The sequence below is a fragment of the Callithrix jacchus genome, chromosome 10 (assembly GCF_049354715.1).
Source record: "Callithrix jacchus isolate 240 chromosome 10, calJac240_pri, whole genome shotgun sequence".
Lineage (NCBI taxonomy): Eukaryota > Metazoa > Chordata > Mammalia > Primates > Cebidae > Callithrix > Callithrix jacchus.
The window spans coordinates 4,427,173-4,454,764 of NC_133511.1; the positions used below are offsets into that span (position 1 = coordinate 4,427,173).

At 36.2% G+C, this 27,592-nt stretch overlaps 1 long non-coding RNA gene across 5 annotated transcripts in view; it reads left to right on the plus strand.

Annotated features, from left to right (window-relative positions):
* The window catches only part of LOC108593700 (uncharacterized), a 493,787-nt gene that overhangs the window by 156,952 nt on the left and 309,243 nt on the right, over window positions 1-27,592 (plus strand). For 2 of the 5 annotated variants that reach the window (XR_013522984.1, XR_008474949.2), the window contains one exon: window positions 25,336-27,583. The exons of the other annotated variants lie outside the window; for them this stretch is intronic. This is a non-coding gene — a long non-coding RNA (uncharacterized LOC108593700). Of the gene's footprint in view, window positions 1-25,335; window positions 27,584-27,592 lie in introns of those variants that run through there. 5 annotated transcript variants of the gene reach the window in all.

Below are 27,592 nucleotides of genomic sequence, written 5' to 3' on the forward strand. Positions count from 1 at the left end.
GTTTTAACAAGCCTTATAAAATGATCCCTTTGTTTCCAGGCTGACCCAATGTGGATTATACTCCACACAGAATTATAAGAGATCGTTGTAAACTCTAAGTCAGATCATGTTACTTCTCATGAGCTTTTCTCAGCTCTTATGAGTAGCATGCTCTGACTTTACAAGAGTTTACAATGATCTCTCATATTTCTGTGTGTATATTCTATATTTTCTTATGAGAAAAAAATACCTGACATATAGAAGACACATTCCTTTGTGTCTTTTTCTATGTTGCTGCATTTTCTGCACCAGCACCTTGAAGAGTCAATACATAAATATTTATTAAATAAATAGCAGGACTAGGCAGACGAATTAGTATATGAATTAAACATTCTTTCTTGTGAACTGTTTTCAACTCAATTTTTTTTTAAGTTGGAAACTCAGAACAAGGGTCAAGTAATCAAGTAGAAAGACATTTAAGTTGAATGTCAAACTCAAGCTATGTAACATTTTCAGCCTGCACTCTACAACCAATAGAGATTCTTTGCATATGACATTGAGAACCTAGATCTGCTTTAATCTTACGCTGCGAGCACTTACTGAACCTGGAGTACGGTTGCATTCATGTTGCAGAAGCAAATATATTATTGTAATGTGATATGGTTCAATGATTAGCTCCCAAAATAAATCTGCTTTTCAGGCTTGTTTATCTTTTGACAACACTGAAGCAAATTTTTTAAATGTATAGAATTCTAAAATGAGAGAACGTAAAGCATTATGAAAACAAAAATCTTTAATAGGACTATTAATCACACATATTGAAACCACACAATACTGATGGCATTGTATTACCATAGAAGGAGAAAGAAGAGCCAGCTTAATCCCAGCACTTTGGGAGGCCGAGGTGGGTGGATCACAAGGTCAACAGATCGAGACCATCCTGGTCAACATGGTGAAACCCTGTCTCTACTAAAAATACCAAAAATTAGCTGGGCATGGTGGCGCATGCCTGTAGTCCCAGCTACTCAGGAGGCTGAGGCAGAATTGCCTGAACCCAGGAGGCAGAGGTTGCGGTGAGCCGAGATCGAGTCATTGCACTCCAGCCTGGGTAACAAGAGCGAAACTCTGTCTCAAAAAAAAAAAAAAAAAAAAAAGAAGAAGAAGAGCCAGCTTAATCTTTAATACTGTATGCTGACTAAAGTTTTCAAAATTATTATTGTTATTTTAATGTACAAATAACATTGTATTTAAGTCAAATTCTTGTTTTCAGTGTTAACATATTTTATAAATTTAGTTGAAAATGATTCATATTTGGAGTGAAAATGTATGTATTTTTTGTACTATTATTTTATATGTTTACTTAACAATAATTTATCATCTGCTAGTGAGAGACATCATATCCTATAAAATGTGTTATGATTAAAACTGAGTCTCCAGAAAGCTGTTGAATGAATAAATAAGTTAATTGATAAACATAACCAATTAGTAGTCAAGAAAATGAATATTAGCTACCAATGGTATGGCATATGTTATCCATTATATTGGAGTATAAATGTCACATTCAAATCTGGCAAACGTGAAAATAAGCATTCTCACAAGTAGTATATTAGAGTATAAAACCCTACAGCAGTTTTTGGAATTGAGAGTAACTATTAAAAGTTCTGATAAATATAACCTTTGACACATTGTAACAATATATCCTGAGATAATAATGTATTTTTGGTATAAGGTATTATAAAATAGTTTCTACTTATACAAAAGAATATATTAGATAATTCTGGTTTGAGAATCTACAGTTTTAACTTTGTTTTTCAACAAATAAATTAGTTTTGCCATAAGTAAGGTTGTCCCTCTATTACTTCATGTTCTTCTATTTTTTTTTTAACTGCTATGATTCATGGTGCTTTTCTGTGGAAAAGAAATGGATTCAGAGTGATTTAGAAATTAAACCTTCAAAGATAAATTTGCATATTTTTCTCATATATGTACATGAAGAAAAGGAGCACAAATTATTGGAATATGTTTTGGAGTCTTTGACAAAATTAAAACAAAAAACTCTGATACTAAAAACTCCTATTCAAAACTCTTGGCTCATTTTTCTCTCAACTCATGTCCTGCTGATTCAAGTTATGTTCCTTGCCAATGGAGTTCTTGATTCAGTGCCATTTCTTTTTAATGGATCGGTTTTCTTTGTTAGATTTATTAGGCAGTACTAAGTATTCACCCAAGATGAGTACTGATAGGTAATAGATCTTAACTTAGTAAAGCTAATTGACAGGAATCCTAATTATGATTGCAAAGTTTTTGTCAGAACAAATGACAAAACAATAATCTACTCTTGTTTAATTAATTTTTACTTAGCAGCTTTAAAGGTAAATTTGTTAAGATTCAAGAGTGGAAGGCCAAGCCATCTGTTCCCATCTACTATCCTGTGACTTACTGTGAATAATATTTATGCATTTTGAATGCTGCCAAGACAATTGAATGTCAAAAAGCTTCTACGCATAAGCATATTTGTATTCTCTCTCGCAGGTATGATGTCTCTTATCTGTAGTTAGGAATGAAAACTCTTTAACTATTTCATTCTCAAATTCAATTTTGAATGTACCTCTATCTTTTTCCTTGTTGTTTCTTCTTCAAAAGTCTTGTTTCTTTTTTTCTGTTACATTATTATGCATATAGATGATAGTACTCTTTCTGAATTATAGTTATCTTTTAGTAATGCATAATAACATTTTTTGAGACACGTAAAAGAATGAAATTTTTTTAACCTTAAATCAGAGTATAACTAATTTAAATGAATTGAAAAGTTAAGTGATTTCTTTAAGTAATGGACATGAACTATCTACATTTCAGAAAGTTTTCTCAGGTTGTAAAGCTATTCTCTTAGTGGAACTAAGGCTTAGGGTATTTTTCAGCTTTTGTGTTATTGGTCCTAGTTTAATAATGTATGTTGTCTTATGTTAGTGTCCAAGTTAGTAAAGTCCATGAGAAAAGCACCATGAAATAAGCAAGAAGATAGAGCAATTATGAAGAATTCAGTCACTAATATTGTTAGCTTATGAGAATTAGAATGTGATATATTTCTGACTTACCTAGCTGATCATATATATTCTAAAATCAAAAAGAAAACAGAAAAATAGGTGAATTTAGATTCCCAATAAAAACATATTGAAGTAGTTGTAATAGAAAATTTGGAAAACAGTAATTGTTAGAACTCTAATTTTCAGAAAGCTCTTATTTGATATTGATGATATCAAAGGCTACACTCATAAATTGAAATGAATAATTATATAGAAATAAATGCAGTCACCCTATAATATAAAACTATGCAATACTTAGTTTAATAGTACTTCACGTATTTTTAATTTTTAAATTGTTTCTTACGCACCAATAGTGAAAATAACTCTTAAAACATATAATGTTACATAGAGCTGGATTAGTATGTTGAGAAGACATTGGCAATCCAGGTGTTGTGGCACATGATAACATCCAGAGGATCTTCTGTAAAGAGCCAAGTTTTACTCTATCAAGTCTGAAATAAAACCAGGACTAATGCTGCAAAGGTCAGAGGGAAGATGGAGTGTTTTGTAACAAAGATATTTCTCATACAACTAGACTTGCTGGTAAGGAGTGGGTTTCCCAGTGGGCTGGATACTAGAAAGCTTAGGGATGGACTCAGACCATAGGGCCTTTATGTTCTAGGAGGCAAGATGCGGAAAGGCTGATAACATTTATGAGTAGAAGTTATTTCCTGTATGTCAGTACATTTTCACAATAATGACAGGAAGATTCTAGAATCTCTATTTTATGTATGAAGAAACTAAGGCTCAAAGAAGCTCAGTAGATGTTAAAAGCCCTTCTAGCAGGATGTCCTCAGGGCCTCACTCTATCACTAGGTTCTATTAGTATTATCTTTTACATCCGGCTGCAAATATCTTCATCTTTCTTATGAACATTTGACTCTGACTACAGATCCCAGCTGGAGTGCAGGGAAATCAACAGTGCAATCCTCAACATGACTCTCTTCAAATACTTTAGTTTCCTCCTTTCCATGTAGGAGGATCTGAGCTATGTGTTTGCACCTTTACTCAGAGCATTTCTGAGGAATTAATCTTTGGCCACCCACTGTGACAGCTGGTTTAAGAATAAACCCTTATCGGGTGGGCTCTGTGTTTCCTCACCCTCCACTCCCTCACTCCACTACCAGTGCCCCCTGTCCTTCTCAAATAAACTACTTGCAGGTAAATCAACATCTTAGAGTCGGCTTCTGTAGGAAAGAACCAAAACTGTCATACAATGATATGGGTGACATTCAAACCCATCTCTATCTCCAAAACCTGTGGCTTTTCCACAAGGCTGTGATGTTTTACTCTAGATGAATTAATGGCTCCTAATGCCTCTTTGTATTCTAATAAAATTGTATGATTCTATGCATGGCATGCTCTTACTTATGATTTTAAACTGTAATGTAATATGATCTTTATTTTCACTATTTTGAGAATAATTTGATCTAATTTATTATTATATCACACATATACTTTAATAATACTTTATGAGCCAGTTCTAAAACAGGTAGTTTTTGAAAATTTGGTAGAACAGTGTTTTAAATTTTAATCTATAATATTTAATATTCAGAAGAAATTGTTTACTCATAAATTGCCAATTATTACCCATCACTGCTGGGATATTATTTAGACACCATTAACTTGTCGGTGCAATTATTTTCATTTTTGCCTCAAAGGCATTTATGGTTTCATAATGCTTGAAAACCCAGGGACTTTTTTAAAAATCGGTATGTTTATCTAACATGACTAAGCTTTCTAAACTGGATTTCAAGTGTCCTTCACAAGCTCTTTTTTAAAAAACAAATGCAGGAAAATTTGTTTTGGTTAAAAGAAAACAAAACAAAAACAACTGTGGTACCTAACCAAATATATAAACGGTTTATTTTTTCCTAGGTCATGTCAAGTAAAGCACACACCTTGAACTACACAACAGCTGTCACTGGGGTGCTTAACAAGACATTTTTCTATCAGAAAACACTGAGATAGTAGAAGCAAAAATTAGAGTGGACCTTATTTTCACAAAATTCCAAGAGTTGGCAGAAGATGCTGTCTATTTTCACTGTTTTTTATCTATTTTCACTAAGGCCCTACAAAAGATTTTATAGAACTTTTTGTGGGAAGAGACCCTATAGTTTATGTAAATGCCTGGTAACTGTGCAGCCATCAGTGAGAGAAAACTCACCACCTTATGTAACAGATCCATTTATTTTGAGACATTTGCATTTCTTGAAATTTCTTTCTCATAGTCATGTTACTTAATTATTTATCAAGAATTAGTTCTATTTTTACCTTCAGGAATAATCAGAAAAAATATATCATCCTTAGAATTGATGCTTTCTGATTATGTAAAAATAGCTCAATTCTCCCTCAGCCCTTTATTCCTTCAAGTTAAATAATGTTACTACAATAAGCAAGTCAAGCATAACACGAGCAACTTGGCACACTTTTCAGAATCATCCCCATTACCAGCCGTTCTCATCCAGAACTGCAGGGCTATTGGATCTGGGAAAGAATAAGGGAAAAATGAGAAAGAAATATAGAAAGAAAATGTACATTTTATGCAATTTTAAGGAATACAGAGAGAAGGATATTGACTGAATAATGCCACATAGAAAAATATTTACAGTTGATAGTACATACTGTTATTGTGTGACTTGGTGTTCTATAATATGGAAATCCTTTTAAATTCATACTGCAAATCACCTTGTAGTAATTTTCAATGCTTCAGCAGTATTTTGCAGGAGAAAAGGCTAGAAAAAACAGGTGGAGCTTTTTTCTAAGAATAACACAAATCAGAATAGCTTTCTTTGTTTTTAATAGATATTCTATCGTATTATAATATGGCAAAAAACTATATACTTATGAAACGTAATGTAGGAATCAAATGATATTATGTTTACTTGCATGCATAGGTTTAGGTTTTCATTATCCTGAATCTGCAAGGGCAGGCAAGCATGGTGCCTGACAACAATTGTTTGTCGAAAAAATAAATAAAAAATAAAAAGACTGTAGGTGTTTACTAATTAAGCTTTACTCCAAAACACAGTTGGTTTTTCTGCCTCCCATTTCTAAATGTTATGTGATGTCTCTCTTTTCCTCATTTAACATCTTATGGAACTGAATGAGAAAAGGAGGGGGGCTAAATCAATGCTTACTTAACTGTGATTTCACTGTTCTTCCCAGCACTTCCTGGCTTAAAGGGGAGAAGCTCTTTCCACTTACAAAACTGTTTTGGATTCCTTCTTCTTCCTGTCTTCCCAGCTGAAGAAACTGAATTGTTAATAGAATGAGGGTGTTATTTTGATGTTAATAATAAATTTCTCCTTAGAATGGCAGTCACTCCACTTCCTTACTTTCTATCTCCTAACCTGTAAAAATCAGACAGGGTTGTCTTCACAAACACATTAAATTTTTTAAAAAGACTTCTATTATGATAAATCTGTTGATTGCAATTGACCCTCATCTTACCCGGTAGTAAAGTCTTTCCCCAGATGTCACCTTTTCAGAGAGGGCTTCATTAGCAATTTCATCTAAAGAATATTCCCCATTCCTCAACCACTTCATCTTATCACTTTGCTGTATTTTCTGCATAATATTTCTCACTATTTGACTTCTTCCTTCCTTCCTTTGATTGTTTGCTTATATATATGTAAATATTCAGAAATAATTTAAAGAAAATTACAAAATTTTACTAAAGACTGTATATACATATTTATCAGTGCCAATATTCTATATTATTAATGCTAATTTTTCTAAATTAGTCTATGCATTTAATGCAGTCTCAGTCAGATGATATAGAAGAGAAAAAATGCAGGTGATATAGAAGAGAAAAAGTAAAAGAATGGAAAAGAAAAGGAAAAAACCAATAAAAAAAGAATAATTCATTTAAATGAAATAAATTAGATTTTTAATTCATAACAATTTAAAAATCCACATTGATTAAAGAACTAAATGTACTAAAATAATTATGAGAATACTTTCCAGAATATTTGGGCATGGGAGGCCTTGTGAAGTAGAACACAAAACTGAAAGGCATACAGCAAGAGTTAAATTTAACAAAAAATGATAATGATAATAATTTTAAACTCTTTTTTATGAAGAAAGATACCATCAGTCAAATAAAAAGACAGGCCTAGCACAATAGAAAAGATGGGAGATAAATATTAAAGCTTAACTATATATACATAATTTCCCCAAATCATCATGGTAAATGCAAACAACCCGACAGAAAGAAAATGGTTAATGGCTGCTAAAAATTCACAGAAATTCAAAAGTTTCTCAACTTTGTTTAAAATGATGGCTACATAAATTATAACAGCACTGAGATTTTATTTTCTCATTTGATTTGTAAAATTTAAAAAATGCCTAACTTTCCATTGGAATAAAAGTAATAGAAAACAAAATTTAAAATACTTATTGAATATAAATTCTTAACTAATGAAGAAATTTCTGTGAAAATTTAAAATGTGAATATTTTTTATCTCTCACTTCTTCTCTCCCCGAATTCCCTTCTCGATATCCTCCCAAAAGGAGCATTTAATCGCATCGCAGCAAGCCTTCTAGTAGGAAAAGCTGGGAATTATCTAAACAGCTGTCAAGAGATTAAATAGTTATTGATTTGTATAGTTTGATGATAGATTCTGTAGCAAGTAAAAACAATTGGAAACAAATATACTTGTTTACTCATGACGAATTTTGTAAATCATTAATATTATCTTATATTAATATTATCTCTTCATGTAAATTCTCTTCATTCATGTAAATGTGCATAAATATGTATGTAAGTGTATAAGAACACTAAAAACATACATAGAATGTCTTAAATCTTTGGATTTTATTCTGTATATTTCTTTTTTAATGGGGGTCTTATTTTGACTTGTGCATACAAAAATTTTAATTTTGAATTGCTTATACAAAATGTGTTTAAAAACATATCAGAAGTGAATGGTAATTTTTTTTTTTTTTTTTTTTTTTTTTTTGAGACGGAGTTTTGCTCTCGTTACCCAGGCTGGAGTGCAATGGCGCAATCTCGGATCACCACTACCTCCGCCTCCTGGGTTCAGGCAATTCTCCTGCCTCAGCCTCCCGAGTAGCTGGGATTATAGGCATGCGCCACAATGCCCAGCTAGTTTTTTTTTTTTTTTTTTGTATTTTTAGTAGAGACGGGGTTTCACCATGTTGACCAGGATGGTCTCGATCACTTGACCTCGTGATCCACCCGCCTCAGCCTCCCAAAGTGCTAGAATGGTAATAATTTTTGTGAATGAGGGAAAAACTAGTCTCTTTAGTAACTCTAGCTACATAATCTCTATGGTAACTAGATTTCCCAAAGATCATACCGACTACTTAATGAGCAGATAAATGTGTCAATTACTATATTCATTTTTTTAATTTTATAGGTGAGAATACTCAGGTAAGGAAACTGTCCAGATTTATAGAACTAAGTGATCTCAAAGATGATCACTAATTTTTTTTGAAGTTTTATATTTTCTTCAACTGTTGTCTTAAGTTCAGGGGTACATGTGCAGGATGTTTGGGTTGGTTAAATAGGTAAATGTGTGTCATGGTGTTTGCTGCACAGATCATCCCGTCACCCAGCATCTATTATCTTCCTGACGCTGTCCCTCCCCCTGTAACTCCAACAGACCCAGTGTGTGTTGTCCCCCTCCCTGTGTCCATGTGTTTTCATCATTCAGCTCCACCTAATGAGTGAGAACACGTGGTGTTTGGTTTTCTGTTTGCATTAGTTTGCTGAGGATAATGGCTTCCAGCTCCATCCATGTCCCTGCAGAGGACATAATCTTGTTCTTTTTTATGGTGGCATAGTATTCCATGGTATATGTGTACCACATTTTTTTCACCTAGTCTATCACTGATGGGCATTTAGGTTGATTCCATGTCTTTGCTATTTTGAATAGGGCTGCAATGAACATACACATGTATGTATCTTTATAATAGAATAATTTGTATTCTTTTGGGTATATATCTGGTAAACATTCCAAGTTCACGGATAAGAAGAATCAATATCTTAAAAATGACCATACTGCACAAAGTAATTTATAGATGCAATGCTATTCCCATTAAACGACCATTGGCAATCTTCACAAAATTAGAAAGAAAACATTTTAAAATTTATATGGAACCAAAAAGGAGCCCAAACAGCCAAGAAAATCCTAAGCAAAAAGAACAAAGCTGGAGGCATCACACTACCTGACTTCAAATTATACTGCAAGGCTACATAATCAAAACAGCAGGGTATTGGCACAAGAACTGACACATAGACCAATGAAACAGTAGAAACCTCAGAAATAAAACTGCACACCTACAATCATCTGATCTTTAACAAACCTGATAAAAGCAATGAGGAAAGGACTCTCTATTTAACAAATGGTTCTGGGAGTGCTGGCTAGCCATATGCAGAAAATTGAAACTGGACCCCTTCCTTATACCATATAGAAAAATTAACTCAAGATGGATTAAAAATTTAAATGTAAAACCCCAAACTATAAAAATCCTTTTAGAAAATCTCAGCTCCAATATCACAGTGGATGGTAAAGATGCTGTGGTAGGAGGCTCTTAGCTAGCTCCTCCCCTGTGTGGCTAGTCCACAAAGAGACCAGCATAGGTCCCTTGCTGCCATTCCACATGACTCGTTACTTGGTGAGAACCTTAAAATACAGCTTGGTTAGTACTGTTGACTGTTTAATCCTCTCGAATGGTTGTATACAGTTTTCTGTGATTGGAATGTAGTTGTATTTTATTTATATTTCCTATTCAGCATAACTGTGAAAAGTAAATGAACTAATAACACATTACAGATTCATTAGAGTGACACATCCCAGCAAGCCTTTATTCTCTTTCAGACCACAGAGGTGCGGAAAATGATGTCCTGGGGGAGTTGCATCACATTTCTCATGTCTGGGGGAGTTAAGGTGCGCAAAGTATCTAAATCACTGAGCCCTGAAAGTCACCATATGAATTTAATTATTTTCCTGATTACAATAATGTGCGAGTTTGAGAAAAGTATGTTAGATTGCTGGAGTGCTCTTCCTTAGCCAGTGGGCCCATTTTTGTGTATCTGTGGGAAGTCTTTCTATCTGATCAAATTATGTGACTGATTGGTTTGAGATGATTAATATTTTAGTACTACCAAAGATATTTAAATAGAAAATGACTTCATTGCTAAACAAGCTAAAACTATAATTCATTTACTTTTGGCTAAAAGTTATTCCAAAAATATACTAAGTAACCTAAATGTAAAAGTTCAATTGCATTTTTTACCTACTTTTGCATACAGATTTTAGAATTACCCTATGTATATATGTTAAAGATCTGTTTATAGATACTATTGCTTAATTGTGTTTCAAAATATATTTATCCATATCTCTATCTCAGTGTCTAGGACATTGCCTCATACAGAGGATGACCAATAAACATTTGATGCACAAGTTGATAGTTCCTTTTTTCAAATATGTAACATACTCATTAATACTTTTACATGCCATAATATTCAAGGAATATTAGAATTAAACTTGGTTCAAAGGTTTCCTTGACAAAATCTAATAACTATATTATTAATTTCCTGGTAGAAAAGGTTAAAATGACATATGATTTATATTTCTGTCTAATATTGGTTATTGTTAATAGTATTTTTTTATTCACATCTGGTGTTTTGCCACTGGGTAACTCTTGAGGCCAAATAATCAGAAATTTACAATGATCTTTAAAATGCTCTGTGAGAATCTGTGAACAAGTCTACAAATGACACATTTCTTTCTCCATTTTCAAAAATGTCTCTTGCTTTTAGCATCACTAATTAATATTGTGCCACAAAGAGATTTGCCTTTCTTTGAAAATTGTTTCTCATATAAAGCTTAGCATTAAGAAAATTTAATGGAATGAAACGATGCTGGGGTATGTTGACCTTGTATGTCAGAGCTGACCTTGTATACCTGCTTACCAATTAATCACTGTCCTTTTGTTCTGTTATTTTCAAATCCTTTGTTGATGATCTAACAATCATGAACAACTTGCTTGTGTTTAAGTGGAATTCATCAGCTAATATTGATATGCCTTTTGATAAATTTTGAGACAATACAGTACCATTACTTTGTGTTCAGATGTAACCAATGTGAAAGAGACCTGACTTAGCCTCTTTTTATGAAGACTTTTCTCTTTATAATATGGTAATGATAATAACGACTAAATTTATCTTCATGTATGTGCTTTAGAGAGGTGGGTGGGAGGCTAACCTGACAGGCAGGTCTGTCAATTGACCAGCACTACATTGACTTCCAAGAGGTCTGCCCCCTTGGAAGGCCACATACAAACACCAGAGGGCCAGAGCAGAATATTCTGTGTTTATTAAATGTCAGGAATTATGTTTGGGATATTATATTGTTTTCTCAAGTCATACAGTGGAATAGATGTTTAAATGCTATTATTTTGTTTTATCAACGAAGAAACTGAAACTCAAAGTCAAGTAATAATTCTTGAGTAAGATTCAGAGGAAAATTAAAATTTGGTCTAACCATCAAGTTTACATTTTTAACTGTTAAGTTATAGCCCCTGGGGCAGAAAAGCATTCTGGAAACATATGAACTTATATGGTGACTCCAGCTTTCTTAACCATGGACCATTCACCCAGCAATAGAAGAAGAAAGTTATGGAAGCTACTAGGTAATTTCCTTTAGGTAACATCTTTGGCCCCTTCTGTCATGTGTCCCATTCCACATTTCCTCTGCCCACTCTGTCTATAAGCCTTGGAAAGGCACTGGGAATCAGGCTCTCATTCTGTTCCTGACCTTCTGGTGTTTGTACTTGGCTTGTGGCTGCTGGCCACTGACTGGTTTGCCTTCAGTTCCACCCCTTGGAAGCCAGGATAATGCTGGTGAATTGACAGACCCACTTAGAAAAACGGTTAGTCTCCCTTCCATCTTTTTAAAGGGCAAGTCTAGAGATGAATTTAGTCAGTTACTATTTTAAAAAAGTCTTCATAAAAAATGAGGTTAAGGCAGGTGTCTTTTACATCGGTTAAATGTGAATCTTGGCATAAAAATTTGTCTCTGGCTCAACATCCTTTGCCCTTTCCATAAAAATGTGTTTACCCAAGATAAAAATAATTTTGCATTGCCTGTGAACTCTGGGGTTCTATATTCTAGATTCACTGTGATTTTATTCCCAATCTTTTTGTTGTTAGATGTTGTCTTCCTGACTTCCGTGCCTGGTTACAGTCTCTGACAAACTACTCTTGTTATTTGCAGAAGGGCAGATATTTTATAGTTCAAAAATGCGAATGGCCGATTTAGACTCTTGAAATGTATTGAAAGAATAATCTGCCTTCATTTGGTATTATACAGAAATCACCTCTGCAGAGATGTTCTGGAGGAACATTTATTCTGGCCTGTTTTCTAAAATCCTCTCGGGAAAGTTAAACTGGCTAATGAGCACTGGACTAGGAGACGGTGTCACATCCCGCCTCTGCCATCTTCTTCTTGTTCTACCTGCAAGTGAGTCACAGCAGTCTTCTTTCCCTCCTTCCCTCCTTCCCTCCCTTCTTCCTTCCTTCCCTCCTTCCTTCCTCCTTCCTTCCTCCTTCCTTCTTCCTTCCTTCCTTCCTTCCTTCCTTCCTTCCTTCCTTCCTTCCTCCTTCCTTCCTTCCCTCCTTCCTTCCTCCTTCCTTCTTCCTTCCTTCCTCCTTCCTTCCTTCCTTCCTTCCTTCCTTCCTTTCTTCCTTCCTTCCCTCCCTCCCTCCCTCCCTCCCTCCCTCCCTCCCTCCCTCCCTCCCTCCTTCCTTCCCTCCCTCCCTCCCTCCATCCCTCCTTCTCTCCTTCCCTCCTTCCCTCCTTCCTTCCTTCCTTCCTTTTGACGGAGTCTCACTCTGCCACTCAGGCTGGAGTGCAGTGGCACGATCGCAGCTCACTGCAACCTCTGCCTCCTGGGTTCATGCGATTCTCCTGCCTCAGCCTCCCTAGTAACTGAGATTACAGGCGTGAGCCACCATGCCCAGCCAAGTCTCATCAGTTTTCTATACTTTGTTTCCTCATTTGTAAAATTGATAAATAATGAACTTTAACTCTCTTTATCCTGGTGTATACTCTTGGGAAAAAAATGTGTTTCTTCCAGAATATAGAAGTTTATTTATAATCCTGTGTCCTTTGGGGCTCAGGATCTCACTTTTCCTTTTCTTAAAGGCACTCATTTTCTACCTCTGGTGCTTAGTACCCCATTGAGATTTTGTCTCCATGGAAACAAAAAAATGGAAGCAATACTCATGTTCCAGGAGGTGTTGTATGAAGACTTGCATGTCCAAAATAACCAGCAGCTTCCAAACTTGTGTTTTCTGGTGGAATATAGAAGAAAGGAATGTGGCTAAAATTTTACTACAGTTATGTAACTGCCTTTGAAGATTGAATTTATATTCCACGTTCCCTTTGGCCATATTCATAAAAGCTACTGTATCTCCACTATATCATCCTTCTTTGTTATGTTTCTCCAAAAGAATGAAAAAGTTCATTTTGATATGCTGACCGTGACCACAGTGAGGGTGAAGTGGAGACACAGGCACCGAGGCTGTTAATGCTTTTTTCTGCCTGGGCTTGCTTTTCTTCTTTTTCTTTTTTTCTTCAGTCTTCAACTCCTAGCATTCCAAATCCAGTGCTTCTTAGCAGTTTTTCTCTTGCTTAAAATTCTTCTATCACATCCAATGCCATTTGTACCCAAATTCCTGATTTCCCTCTCTCCTGGATCACTTTCCTTATCTGCCAGCTCTTGGAAGAAAATTGACAGATTAAACTTATTTTAAGTATATGTAAAGAGCTCAGAGTTTCTTAAAAGTTGAACTTTGTACTGAAAAAAGAATTAACACATCAGAAAAGAAAAAAGACTAGTGATGGGCAACTTTGTGGTTTTATAAAATTCTAGATAGTTGAGGCAGAAAAACATATTTTTAATATAGAATAGCATTTCTGGAGCCGCATATATCACAACACAGCAGTGTCTAGCTCCTTACCTACCTTTACGCTATACACTGGATGGTCATAATATTTAAACGTAAACATACAAAACCCTCTGTTTCATCCCTTTCTTTTCTACTAAATGTCAATTGCTAATTCCCTTGCGTAATTCATATTAATTCTTTTACTATTGTCTTCACAGTGTAAGTTTTATCTTTAACCCTAAGGATTTTAATAATATGCTATTGTTTTTTAAGTGATTATGTTTTCAAAGTTTTAGTATTCTGAGAAATTTGAAAATAATATTAAAAGTTTGAGATGTTCACTCAGTATTACTCTATGAATTTCACATGGCAGAACTTGCTATTTCTTCCAGAAGAATCATTTAGATTGGGAATGCAACTCTGAGTAGAATGGGTCAGCTGTGACAAAATGGTGCCAGTGAACCTCAGAGAAAGCTCTTATGAGAACTCTGCCTTTTGTTCAGGTGGTGATTGCTTTCCTTCTCAGAACCATTGTTGGTAGTGAAATAGGAGACAGAAAACGGGCTCTGGATTTAATGATCCACCAGACTTCTCCACATGACTTATCATTGTCCTCCCATATTCCAGTCAATGTATGAAGCCCATAATTCCATTCATTTGGTTTATTTTTAATATCCCCCACTTCTGTTATCATATTTTTCTTTATTTTATGATGAGCTGTCTTTTGGCTAAGAAGTATGATACAGATTAAAGGGTACGGTCATAGTCCATTTAATGTTGCTATAAAAGAATACCTGAGGCTGGGTAATTTATACAAAGAGGTTTTTGGCTCGTAATTCTACTGGCAGGAAGGCTGGTCATCTGGTGAAAGCCTCAGGCTGTTTCTACTCATGGCAGAGGTAAAAGAGACTCAGGGTGTTCAGAAATCATACAGTGAAAAAGGAAGCAGAAAGAGTGAGAGGGAAGGTGCCTGGTTCTTTTTAACAACCTGCTCTCCTGGGAACTAATAGAGTGAGAACTTGCTTGCATCTGTTTCTCCCTCCACCAAACCAGGACCCTGTTTCTCCAGGAAGGGCACTAAACTATTCATGAGGGATCCATCCCCATGACCCACCCATCTCCTATTATGCTCCACCTCTAACATAAGGGATCAGATTTCAACATAAGATTTGGAGGGAACCGACATACAAATTATAGCAGGTACATTTATTCTGATCTTAAGTTCTAATCTACAGGATTCTTGATCATGTGACTTTAGGTATCTTTTAAAACCTTTTCTGAGTTTACTATGAAATCTATAGTATTAATTCACCTAGTTTCATAATAAAAATTGAAACTGTGAAGCTCTATTTGGATGGTAATTAAAAAAACAGCTTATGGAACGTAAGGATTAATATGAAAGTTCTAATTGCTTGAGTGGCTATTGGACGAAACAGAGTAATAGAAGGAAGTGGTCATGTGGTTGGTGAGAAGGACTATATGAAATTCGAACTAAATCATACCCTAAGGCAAAGGCTGTATAATTGAGCCTTTGGAAGTATTAAAAAAATGAATTAGAAGGATTATATCTGGACTATATAAAAGACTAATTTAAATTTATTTTTCTTTCTTCTTCTCCAACTTCCCTCCACCTCTGTCATACATTGGTATTTTGCTTCTTTGCTCTCTTAAAACCTTGGATAGGCCGGGCGCGGTGGCTTAAGCCTGTAATCCCAGCACTTTGGGAGGCCGAGGCAGGTGGATCACTAGGTCAAGAGATCGAGACCATCCTGGTCCACATAGAGAAACCCCGTCTCTACTAAAAATACAAAAAATTAGCTGGGCATGGTGGTACGTGCTTGTAATCCCAGCTACTCGGGAGGCTGAGGCAGGAGAATTGCCTGAACCCAGGAGGCAGAGGTTGCGGTGAGCCGAGATCGTGCCATTGCACTCCAGCCTGGGTAACAAGAGCGAAACTCCGCCTGAAAAAAAAAAAAAAAAACCTTGGATAATACTCCTTCTTCATTATACTTTATTCTAAGCAATTAGCTATTTCTGAATTTCAGCTGAAAACTAATTATCTCCAGAACTCATGGGTCATGGGAATGAATTCCCAAATGTGTCCTTATTCCCCAACATTTCCTTAAATGTTTCTTTTGGGGCATTTATGATGCCAAACTGATGTAGATTCCCTATTACATAAGAATTGGTTTTTCAAATTAATTTAACAAATTTCAGTTCTGCAAGAGAAAACAATTTTAAAAGATACTCCCATTATTTAAGTGAAATTAGATCTGCTATACAAATCTCCAAAATTACATGTAAATTATTTCCCTTGATAAAATAAAGACTACCATGATGCAATGGTATAAAGAATATATGAAACACAAGTGTAAAACTGAATATTTACTTACGAATGAGGGTGAGACGAACTCTTCTTTCATGATTTTAATATGGAATAAAAAGGAAATATTTGCCTTGCTTAAGAATTCTATTAAAATGTGCATAATTATGATTCGAGGCAGAGATATTCTTCATGTACACATATAATCAAGTGCTAAAAATAGCTAATAAGACATTTCTATATGCTTTTTAAAATATGTTCATTTTATATAATTTGAGTAACAACACTATAAGAGATATTGTTGTATTTGTATATATGAGAATATTTGGCCTCCACAGAAGGTAATAGTCTTCTTCAAGGAGACAGAGCCAGAAAATAGTTATTTGTTCCTATTGAAGTTTTTGTTGTGGCAGTCAGCACATGCTGAACATCCTTAATAAGAAAACTGGAAACCAAAATGCTCCAAAATCTGTAACTTTCTGAGTGCTGACACTGATGCTACAAGCGGAAAATTCCACACCTGACCTTATGTGATGGGTTGCCGTCAAAATGCACACAACACACGGTTTATTCAGTGTTCGCAAGAAAAAATGAGAGCCCTTAGGCCCTTTCAGTTGCTATATGTCTTTTCCATGCATACTCAGATTCCCCCATGAAAGTAGGCCCACAAAGAGTAATGAAATGGCACAGATTCTGATGATGTGCCATTTATTTATGAATTTCCATTACAAGTGTGGAAATTGCTGTGGAAAAACTGCCTATAGACAATATGATGATAATGTGTGAAGGACTAGAGATATACGCTCTCCACAGAACAATAAATTATGCAGTTTATAAAATCAGAGCGAGAACTCTGAGACATAAACCATTATTAATGAGTTAAATGATGCTGGAGAAGACATTTTAAAAGGCTGTCCAGCAGAATGCCTCTTCATGCCTGCAGAATCCACATTTTGGGACTCTCAACTGCTTCTGAAGTTTCTTCTCACTGAAAAAATAAGGTACAGTGCATACTAACCTTTCAGGCAAAACCAGCATTGTAGGTAGAGACGGGTCGAAAGCCTGCAGTTGTTTGTCATTGCTGTTGCTTAACCGCTGACACAGGTGTTCTGGTGATGCTGCCATGCTGCTTGGTAACCTGAACACAATGCTTTTGCATTGTATTATTGGCATGTCATACTTTTTACTGTTAAGTCATTATGTGTGAATAAGTGTAAAAAAATGATTGCTTATCAGTGGCATACAAATTTAGAGTCACGAGTGATAGTGACACCAGACAACACAGATTGTCCACATGGGTGGCTGTGATAGTGACACCTTTGCTTTCTGATGCTTCAATGTGCACAAACTTTGTTTTATGTGCAAAATTATTAAAAATATTTTATTAAACTACCTTCAGACTCTATGTATAAAACATATATGAAACATAAATATCAAGTTTAGATAAGTCCCATTACCAAATATCTTACAATGTATATGCAAATATATTCAAAAATCTGAAATATGAAGCACTTCTTGTCCAAAGCATTTAGGATAAGGGATGCTTCCCCTGTAGTGGAAAATATATTTGGGTTTAAGGGACCTTGGGAGTTTCAATTTTCTCATATAAAAGACAGTCAAGATGGAGGTGGTTGCTGGTATTGCTTAAAACTATCTGGGTTGAGTTACTTATGAATCTCTGTTTCTTTCCTTCATGTGACTAAATGCCAGTGCAGCCTCAGCCATTATGTTTTTATTCTCGTCAGCATAGAGAAAAAGGAAAAGAAAAGAAAGTGTGGTGCCAGTTTCAGGAGAACAAAGGTTTTCTCTGAACACTCCAGCCGACATCCATGTAGATTTTGTTGGCTATAATTGAGTCACACAGCAATACTAAAGCTCAGATGAGTCTGGAAAGGTTGAGTCTATCTTTTCCAGTGTCGAAAGTGAATGTAGGCAATGAAAAGGGGGTTGGGAGACTAGAGAGCCAAAATGTAGTGGCTGCCACAGTGTTTACCACTGTCCTGAATTCTGAGGTAAGAAGTTTGGCTGTCGTTCCTTTAAAACACACTGCCTTCCAACTTAAACAAATCAACAAGAAAAAAAGAAAACTCCTTTAAAAAGAGATGCAAATCAAAACCACATTGAGATACCATCTCACGTCAGTTAGAATGGCGATCATTAAAAAATCTGGAGACAACAGATGCTGGAGAGGATGTGGAGAAATAGGAACACTTTTACACTGTTGGTGGGAGTGTAAATTAGTTCAACCATTGTGGAAGATGGTGTGGCGATTCCTCAAGGCCTTAGAAATAGAAATCCCATTTGACCCAGCAATCCCATTACTGGGTATATATCCAAAGGACTATAAATCGTTCTACTACAAGGACACATGCACACGAATGTTCATTGCAGCACTGTTTACAATAGCAAAGACCTGGAATCAACCCAAATGCCCATCAATGATAGACTGGATTGGGAAAATGTGGCACATATACACCATGGAATATTATGCAGCAATCAGAAATGATGAGTTCGTGTCGTTTATAGGGACATGGATGAATCTGGAGAACATCATTCTCAGCAAACTGACACAAGAACAGAAAATGAAACACTGCATATTCTCACTCATAGGCGGGTGATGAAAAATGAGAACACATGGACACAGAGAGGGGAGTACTAAACACTGGGGTCTATAGGGGGAAAAGGGGAGGGCCAGTGGGAGGGGGTGGTGGGGAGGGATTGCCAGGGGAGAAATACCAAATGTGGGTGAAGGGGAGAAAGCAAACAAAACACACTGCCCTGTGTGTACCTATGCAACTGTATTGCATGCTCTGCTCATGTACCCCAAAACCTAAAATGCAATAAAAAAAAAAGAAAAAAAAAAGTGGGCAAAGGACATGAACAGACACTTCTCAAAAGAAAAAGTACAAAAGGCAAAGAAAGGTATGAAAAAAAATGTTCAACATAATTAATCATCAGAGAAATGCTGTTTAAAACCCCACTGAGATATAATCTCATACCAGTCAGACTGGCTATTATTCAAAAGTCAAAAAATAACAGATATTGGCACGTATGAAGTGAAATGGGAGCACTTAAATACTGCTGTTGGGAATATAAGTTAGCTCAGGCCCTGGGTAGAGCAGTACAGAGATTTCTCAAAGGATAACAAATAGAACTGCCATTCAACTCAGTGATGGGTATCTAACCCAGAGGAAAAGAAATGGTTCTGCCAAAAAGACACGTATGTGACAGTATGTTTATTGCAGCACTATTCACAATATCAACGTCAGGGAACCAGCCTAGGTGTCCATAGATGCCCATCAACGGTAGATGACTGGATAAAGGAAATGTGATACACATATACAGGGAATATTACACAACCACAAAAAAAGATGAAACCATGTCCTTTGCAGCAATATGGATCCAGCTGGAGGCTGTTATACTAAGTGAATTGAAAATCAAATACAGCATGCTCTCACTTATATCAATGGGTACACACGAACAGAAAGATGAAAACAGTAGACACTGGGGACTCCAAATGAGTGGGGCAGGAGAAAAAGAGGGGGAGAAGTGTTGAGAAATCTGCTTATTGCCTTCCGTGTTCACTGTTTGGGTGATAAGTTCCATAGAACCATTGCATGAAAATATTTGATAATATATCCCTGTAACAAACCTACATATACTTCATATCTAAAGTTAAAAATATAAAATAGCCAGACGCGGTGGCTCACGCCTGTAATCCCAGCACTTTGGGAGGCCGAGGTGGGTGGATCACGAGGTCGAGAGATCGAGACCATCCTGGTCAACATGATGAAACCCCGTCGCTACTAAAAATACAAAAAATTAGCCGGGCATGGTGGCGCGTGCCTGTAGTCCCAGCTACTCAGGAGGCTGAGGCAGGAGAATCTCCTGAACCCAGGAGGCGGAGGTTGCGGTGAGCCGAGATCGCGCCATTGCACTCCAGCCTGGGTAACAAGAGCGAAACTCCGCCTCAAAAAAACAAAACAAAACAAAACACTTTTATCAAACAAATGTAGGCGAGCATCTATTTGAAAAAATACAAGTTTTGCAGTGTCTATATTGCATTTCTTTTCATTTCCCAGGTGTTGTCACTCTGCATTTCCTATAAGAATTGCACAATGTCTAGACATTTATGAGCCACTAGATCCCAGGTTAAATACCACCATGCTAAAATGTTCTTGTCAATGTCCTTCTAAGTGAGGCTACCTTGGCTCTCTGTCACAGGGCACGTTAAGTAATTGATATTCTAGTTACTTGCTTTGGGGCTGGTCACTCCTCACCAGACCGTTAGTTCCTTGCGGACAGAAGCTTTACCTTTGTTGTTGTTGTATTCTAACAACCTACAGTAGTGGCAATACCCATGGCCAGCATTTAACAAACATGGCTGATTAAATGAATAGGTAATGTAGAAATGAGTACAAACTATTACAGCTCTGGTTGTGATCTGAGGTTTGACTAAATAACAAATTATCTTCCTGTATCATTGTATTCAAGCTTCAGATACTGACATTCAGTAAAGTATTTTTATGACATTATGCATAATAGCATTGGTAACTGAACTGATCATAAAGACAACGTGATCTGAAAAACAGTAAATAGTTTAGCCAGATTCGAACGCTTATGGGGATAAGGAATGATGGTAGCAAGAAATGTGCCTGTCACATGTTGCCGCCTGTAGTGGTCAGCATCTGAATGGCCACATGAGGTTGCTTACTTTGGTTCGTTCTGTCCTAGCCTCCTTGCTCTTCTCTAGCCTGAGGTACCTATGAAGATGTACAAGAAAAGGGAGATCTAAAAGTTTCCAAAGTCACTTGCCATGGCATTCAGTAGCTTCCCCATCTGCCACTGCTTGACTTTGCAGCTTCTATCTTCCAAGTTTGTCCATGACCGTCATTCCCCCACTCCCTACCCTTCTGTCTCTTAGAATTGTGTGAGGTTTCCGAAGAGCATGGGCGTGTCCACTCTTCATCACTTGCAGAAGATTTCTCTTCCTGGAACGCCCAACACCTGTTTGCTGATCAGATGAACTCTGCCTTATTGTGCCACCTCTTCTCTGAATCTTTTCCATGCTTGTCTCACTTCCAAAGTACAGTAGGTTGCTGCTTGATGAGCCATGCTCCAGTCCTTTCATACCCTTTATTACTTATGCCATATTCTGTCCATAGATAGAGTGTCTTTTGTACATGAGCATCTTTTATCTGACTATGTGTTCCCTGACTGTTGAGATTGTCTCGTATTTGGTACTGCACTTGGTCCATGTACTCCGTAGAGAAAGGTAGTTTCACAAATGGTGGGATAGCAAAATAGTCTATTCAAAAACAGTCCTTGGGCAAGATGGACTGGAAGGTGTCCCTGTGATGGTCACATAGGTGTCCTCTGCATAGGTCAACGATAATAAAAAATGCATCAAATAGTACATATTGTGTCTGGACAAACTTTAGAAAGAAATTTAATAGTTCAGGAAACCTCTCAAATGCTTTTATGTTTTCTAAAAATCCACTGAACAAAACCACTTGGCATTGCACCTAGAAGTCTTCGCTCACCTTTTGAATTAGAGTACTCCAGAAATAATTGCATGTGTGATGAGGGCAGCTGTGATGAACGTGATTAATTTTACTCTTTTAAAAACCTCTTGGGTTTGGTTTTCCCTTGGAATTCCTGACAGTGTATGCTTTGGGGGTGGACAACACAGGTCAAGGGGTTGCTGGCCTTATGACATATCTGCTTTTGTCTCCCGCTTATTTTTCTGCTATCAACCTTTATATGAGCAAGCTGCAATCTTCATTCTCACTACTTCCCAAGGAGCTTTGAGAGTGCAGCCTCCCACCCCACCTCCGAGGACTCTGACAGCCTAATGAGTTTGATATTGGCTGTATTTTGAGTAGCACATACCTTGAAGGCAGCAACAATTCCCACATGACAGAGGACCGTCTGTATCTTTAGAGAAGATACTTTGAAACATGGCTCTTCTGAAATTTGACACAGAAATGTGATCTATAGAGCACTGAGGATTTATCTTTTAGTAAGTTGGGTCTTATGAACAGGATGGAACTGAAGGGATGAGAGGCGTGTGTGTCAACACACACATTGATTTCACACTCTTCTTAGAATCATCATTTATAACAGGTTTATTACACATGTCTAATGTTCTTTGGAAGTGTCTACTGCATATACATGCATACACACACTGTACTTTATAAAAGAAAACAAAACTTAAATCCTGAAGCCAAGGCAAATGGAAAGTGAAAAACAGATTTCTGGGTCAAAGCTAAATTTCCAGTGTTATTTTGGGCACTTCTTGCTTGCCTCTGCTCTTATTTCTTTCTCTTAAGCACGTTCATATCCATGCAAAGGGTTGAGGGCTGGGGAGGAACTTCTGCAGCAGTTGGCTGGAGAGGAATCAGCTGAAATGGCTGCACTGACTCATCTGGCTCAGCTGTGTCTGGTAATTGAGACCAGAACATCACACCAAAATAGAAACAAGAGTTTTTCTACGCATTTCATATTCATTCACCTTTATGCTTTATCTATCTATCTATCTATCTATCTATCTATCTATCTATCTATCTATCTATCTATCTATCATCTATCTATCTCTATCTATCTGTCTATGTCTCTCTCTCTCTCTCTCTCTCTCTGTCTCTCTGCCTGTCTATGATCTAGCTAGCTAGCTTTATCTAGCTACCTACCTATCTGTCTTTCTGTCTATCATCTATCCATCCATCCATCCATCTTATCTGTCTTTCTATCTATATGTAATCTGTCTATCATTCATAGACTATGTCTTCAGAAGATAGTAAACTTTTTGTTTGGGGCCTGAAAAGTGATTTATCCTGGGTATGTGAGAATCTTGGACAAAAAAGAAATAAATATACTAATGTCCCACACATTTCCCAGGCTGGATGACAAAGATAATTTACTTTTTTTCTCAATTCTCCTTAGCCTAATGATAAAGCTTATTCATTTTTGTGGCAAATTTATTTTTTAGAATAATATAAATTATGGGCACTTCATTGAGGTACATTTTTTTATTGGTCGGCTATATAGAAAATTATAATATCCAGGTTTCCAAGTTAGCTGTCTAATCCCTCCATCTGATTGCTTTATTTTTTGTGTCTGATTTTGTGTTTGAATTCTCATCATACCATAGATTCATTATTTATAAAATATACATTTACAAGTCATTTCTGATGTTAACGGTTATTTTTTCAATGTATAAACATATGTATGGGTAGATGTGTGCATATTGTTTACATGTAGATCTCAGCTTCACATTTTTATTTTCGGAAATTTCAAGTAGTTTGTTCTGCATTAAAAATATTCTCAGCTATACTGTTAAGCAAGAAACATTTTTCTTTATAGTAATAAAACTCCTTCATAATTCCCCATCACCTACGGAGGGTAGAGTAGGTACTTTAGGACAGCAGAATAAGCCCCCTCCCACTCCTTCCTATTTATGAAATCTGTGGTATAGTACATTACTATTTTCTATGAGCCTTTCCTGGGTCACTTAACATATTTACCACAATGTAGTTATTTCTGTGATAGTGTCCTCTCCTAGACTATAATTTACTAGAGGGGCCCTATCCTTGTTTTCACATTCCCACTAGTGTGATGGCTGTCACATGGAAACCACTCAAACAAGGCTCACACGCCAAATAAAAACTCTTTTATGCATTCCTTTGGTTGGTTAAAACACAAATGATAGAAAAGCAACCATAATATAGTAATTTTTCATTTTCTCTTAGATGTTAATATAGATACTCCTCGACCTACAAAGAGGTTGTATCCTGATAAGTTGAAATAGTGTAAGAAGAATATGATTTTAATACATCTAACTTACTGAACATCATAGTTTAGCCTAGTGCCTACCTTAAATGGGCTCAGAATACATACATTAGCCTACAGTTGGGCAAAATTATCAAATAAACACAAAGTCTGTTTTATAATAAAGTGTTGAATATCTTATGTAATTTATTCAATACTGTACTGGAAATAAAATACAGGCTGGTAATGTGGGTACTGAGTGTATATCACATTTGCACCATTGTAAAGTCAAACCATTGTAATTGAACCATCTTAAGTTTGTAATGTCTGGCTATGAGAATGTAAGGTACGTGCTTTAGAAGAAGTAGCCGACTGGAAGATCACTGTCAGGCATGCCATTCAGGATGGATTCTCTGATCACTGAAAGGCCAGCCTAAGGTCGGTTCTTGTTCTGGAGCAAGGGTCTGGCTTTCACCATTAAAAAAGAACATCTAAAGCACCATGAGCAGAAGAACCTATTTCCCAAGCAAAATAAACACATGTGGGTAGGAGGGAGAGGGAAGGGATGGCAAGAATGAGCAGAGCATTTGAGCAGCCATTATTTGGTGAAATTTGAAGTCCGTTTTTTATTTTGAATTAAAATGTGACATGATTAGTTTTATTTTGCAGCATTTGGTTTGTATTAGTATAAGAGCAAGTGTAACATATGGCTGAATGTGGCCCTTGGCTTCATGAGAAGAAAGGAAGACCCAGGTTATAATTACAGCCTTCTCCTGCCCCTTCTTTACTTTCTCTACCACAATTTTCTCCACTGTTTGCTTTCCTCCTCCCACAATTTGCTAACATTAAAAAGTTTTCCTGCACCCAGTAGTTTCATGTCCTGTAGACATCCTCTTAGGGCATTCTCAAATTTCAAAATAAAAAATACTCATCTAAAAAAATGTGACATGATTTTGAACAGTAATAATACCAAGCAGGACTATTCTGGTTACTGGATCCCGGATGATTTTACCCACACCTAGGAAATGCCAATGGGTGAGCTTCCTGGGGTGTTCTTTCTGGAATATGTGCACTGAGGTTCCCCAGCAGAATAGATGCAGTCGGATCTAATCTTCTCTGTACTCTGACCTCATCCTGACCAAAAAGCGGAGTCTTTGATAGCTGGTGGGCAAAAAAAGAGTTTAAAGTGGATTTTTCTTTTCCAGTGATGGCTTTTTTATTTCGTGTGCTCATTTGTTTTTATTATTTTTTCCGTCCAGATGTCTCATTTTCCACTGCAACTGCTTGCAGCTGTATCCCTCCACAAATGGAAACAGAATGCTCGCAACAACCACCACCAAACGTATAAGTTCTTATGCCAGAGTCCTAGAGTACTGCAGAAATGTGTTTGGAAAACCCTCCCTTTGAGGAATAATAAATAGCTGACAGTCACAGAGCCTTTGGAGGGGTGGGCTGGGTGCAGCTGTTATGGACGTTTGGCACATTCACATCTTGTTTAATCTTCCCAGTAACATGATCGCTGTTATTTTCCCCATTTCCCAGATGGAGGAGTTGAGGCACAGAGAAGTAAGGTAAATTGTACAAGAGAGAGTTAAGGATTAGGTTTCAAAACTAGGAAAGTCTAATATCAGAACCTGAACTTTTACCCTATATTGTGTTGTTACCGTTAGGAAATACATAGGATGAAAGGGCAGGCATTTCCTTCCTTCTTTCCTTCTCCTTTTTGTCTCCCTCCCTTTTTCTCTCCCTCCCTCTTCTCTCCCAATTTTCTGCCCTCCCTCTTTCTCTCCCTTCCTGCTTTCCTTTCTTTCATTATATTTTTAAAAATATACATTTAAATGTATTAAATATCTATCATATTTAATATGTGTAATGCATATATATATATCATACATTTTCTTCTGTTGAGGACGAGAATACACTTAGAAAATGTAAAATACGTGGAAAAGAAACTAACTTTTCTTTAGTGTGCCAGACACCATGGCAGACACTATATATATTTTATCTTGGATATTCTCCACAACATTTTTAGTAACTTTCCTAAAGTCCAGTTTGTCGTCAACCTGAGACACAAAGGAGTTATTTGCCTGCGTGCTCTATGTTGGGCAGTGAATCCTACAGGTTTTTGTTACACATTATCCTTAGTCAAAGAAGTGTCATCATGGATAGGCACACTGCAAAAATGATTTGAGCTTTAGATTTGATGATTATATTTAACAGCTGAAGCTGTAACTCCTGAACACTGGAGACAAGTTGGCAGGAGACATAGCCACAGGAAGGAAAGTGTAAAAATGATGAGAAAAATGATTCACAGTTTTCCCAGTTTAAAACATCTTAGACACATTGTTTTTAACATTTGTCTTATAGCTCCTAGAACTCCTTAGGCACAAACAATTTCTTGATCCATTAAAAGAGCTCTGTGATTAGCTCATTATATGCTAGGCAGAAGCTCTTTAACTGGATCCATCTCTTTAATTTACAATTGATGCAAATTCTATGCCTCATTCCACTTTTCTCCTATTAGAAAACACATTCTAGCCTGTAAGAGAAGAGTGGATGGTTATCAGTGGGATGCATGGCCCCAGTCTATAGAAGATGCAGGGAAATATGATATAACACATAAGTTAAGATCAGGAAGGGGTGTAACACTGAAGTTTTTATTATAAAAATATATTGAGAGCCCAGTTCAAAACTGCAAACAGATCAGTAAAACCATGTTAGATACTGTCTTAAGATGTATCGTCAAGTTTTTGTTTATTGTAGCTATATAGCTTAAAATTAATTCAGATATCAATCTGATATAACAAATTCTATTTCTTTATGACTCAGTTACAGTTATTCTATTGTATCATTTTAAAGCTGAGCTGTACAATTTGGTAGTCACTAGTCACATGTCGCTACTACTGAGCACTTGACAAATAGCTTTTAGAATTGAGTTGTTCTGTGACTGTAAATACATGCTTGATATTGAAGACAGTATGAAATTAAAATTGAATTTTACTCGTTAATAAGTTTTATGGTAACTACATGTTGAAGGGAATAGTAATTTGAATATCTTAGATAAAATCAAATCTTAGATTTAAATGACTTTAAATTAATTTCTCTTTTTTTTTCTTGTTTGGTATGGCTACTAGATAATTTAAAATTACTTATGTGACTTACATTGTATTTCTCTTGGAAAACATTGCTCTAGATTTCCCTCTTCTCCTTTCGAGCTGTCTTACAAATATTTTGAATAATAGAATATTAAAAGATGATGAAGATCAGTGAATCAATGCATCTTCATTTGGCTCATGGAAAATAATAATAAAGAATTCCCCCATTAGTAGATAAAGCGTTTGTTTGTAGAAAACAGACATTTCAGCAAGGGTCTTGAATTTACCTTTAATGTGACTGAATTCGCATTTGAACAGAGATTTCAAATGCTGTATGTAAACACATTTCCATGTTTCTTACACATTTCCTATACATGTTTCTTACACATTTCCATGTTTTTTACATTATATTCTAGAACTT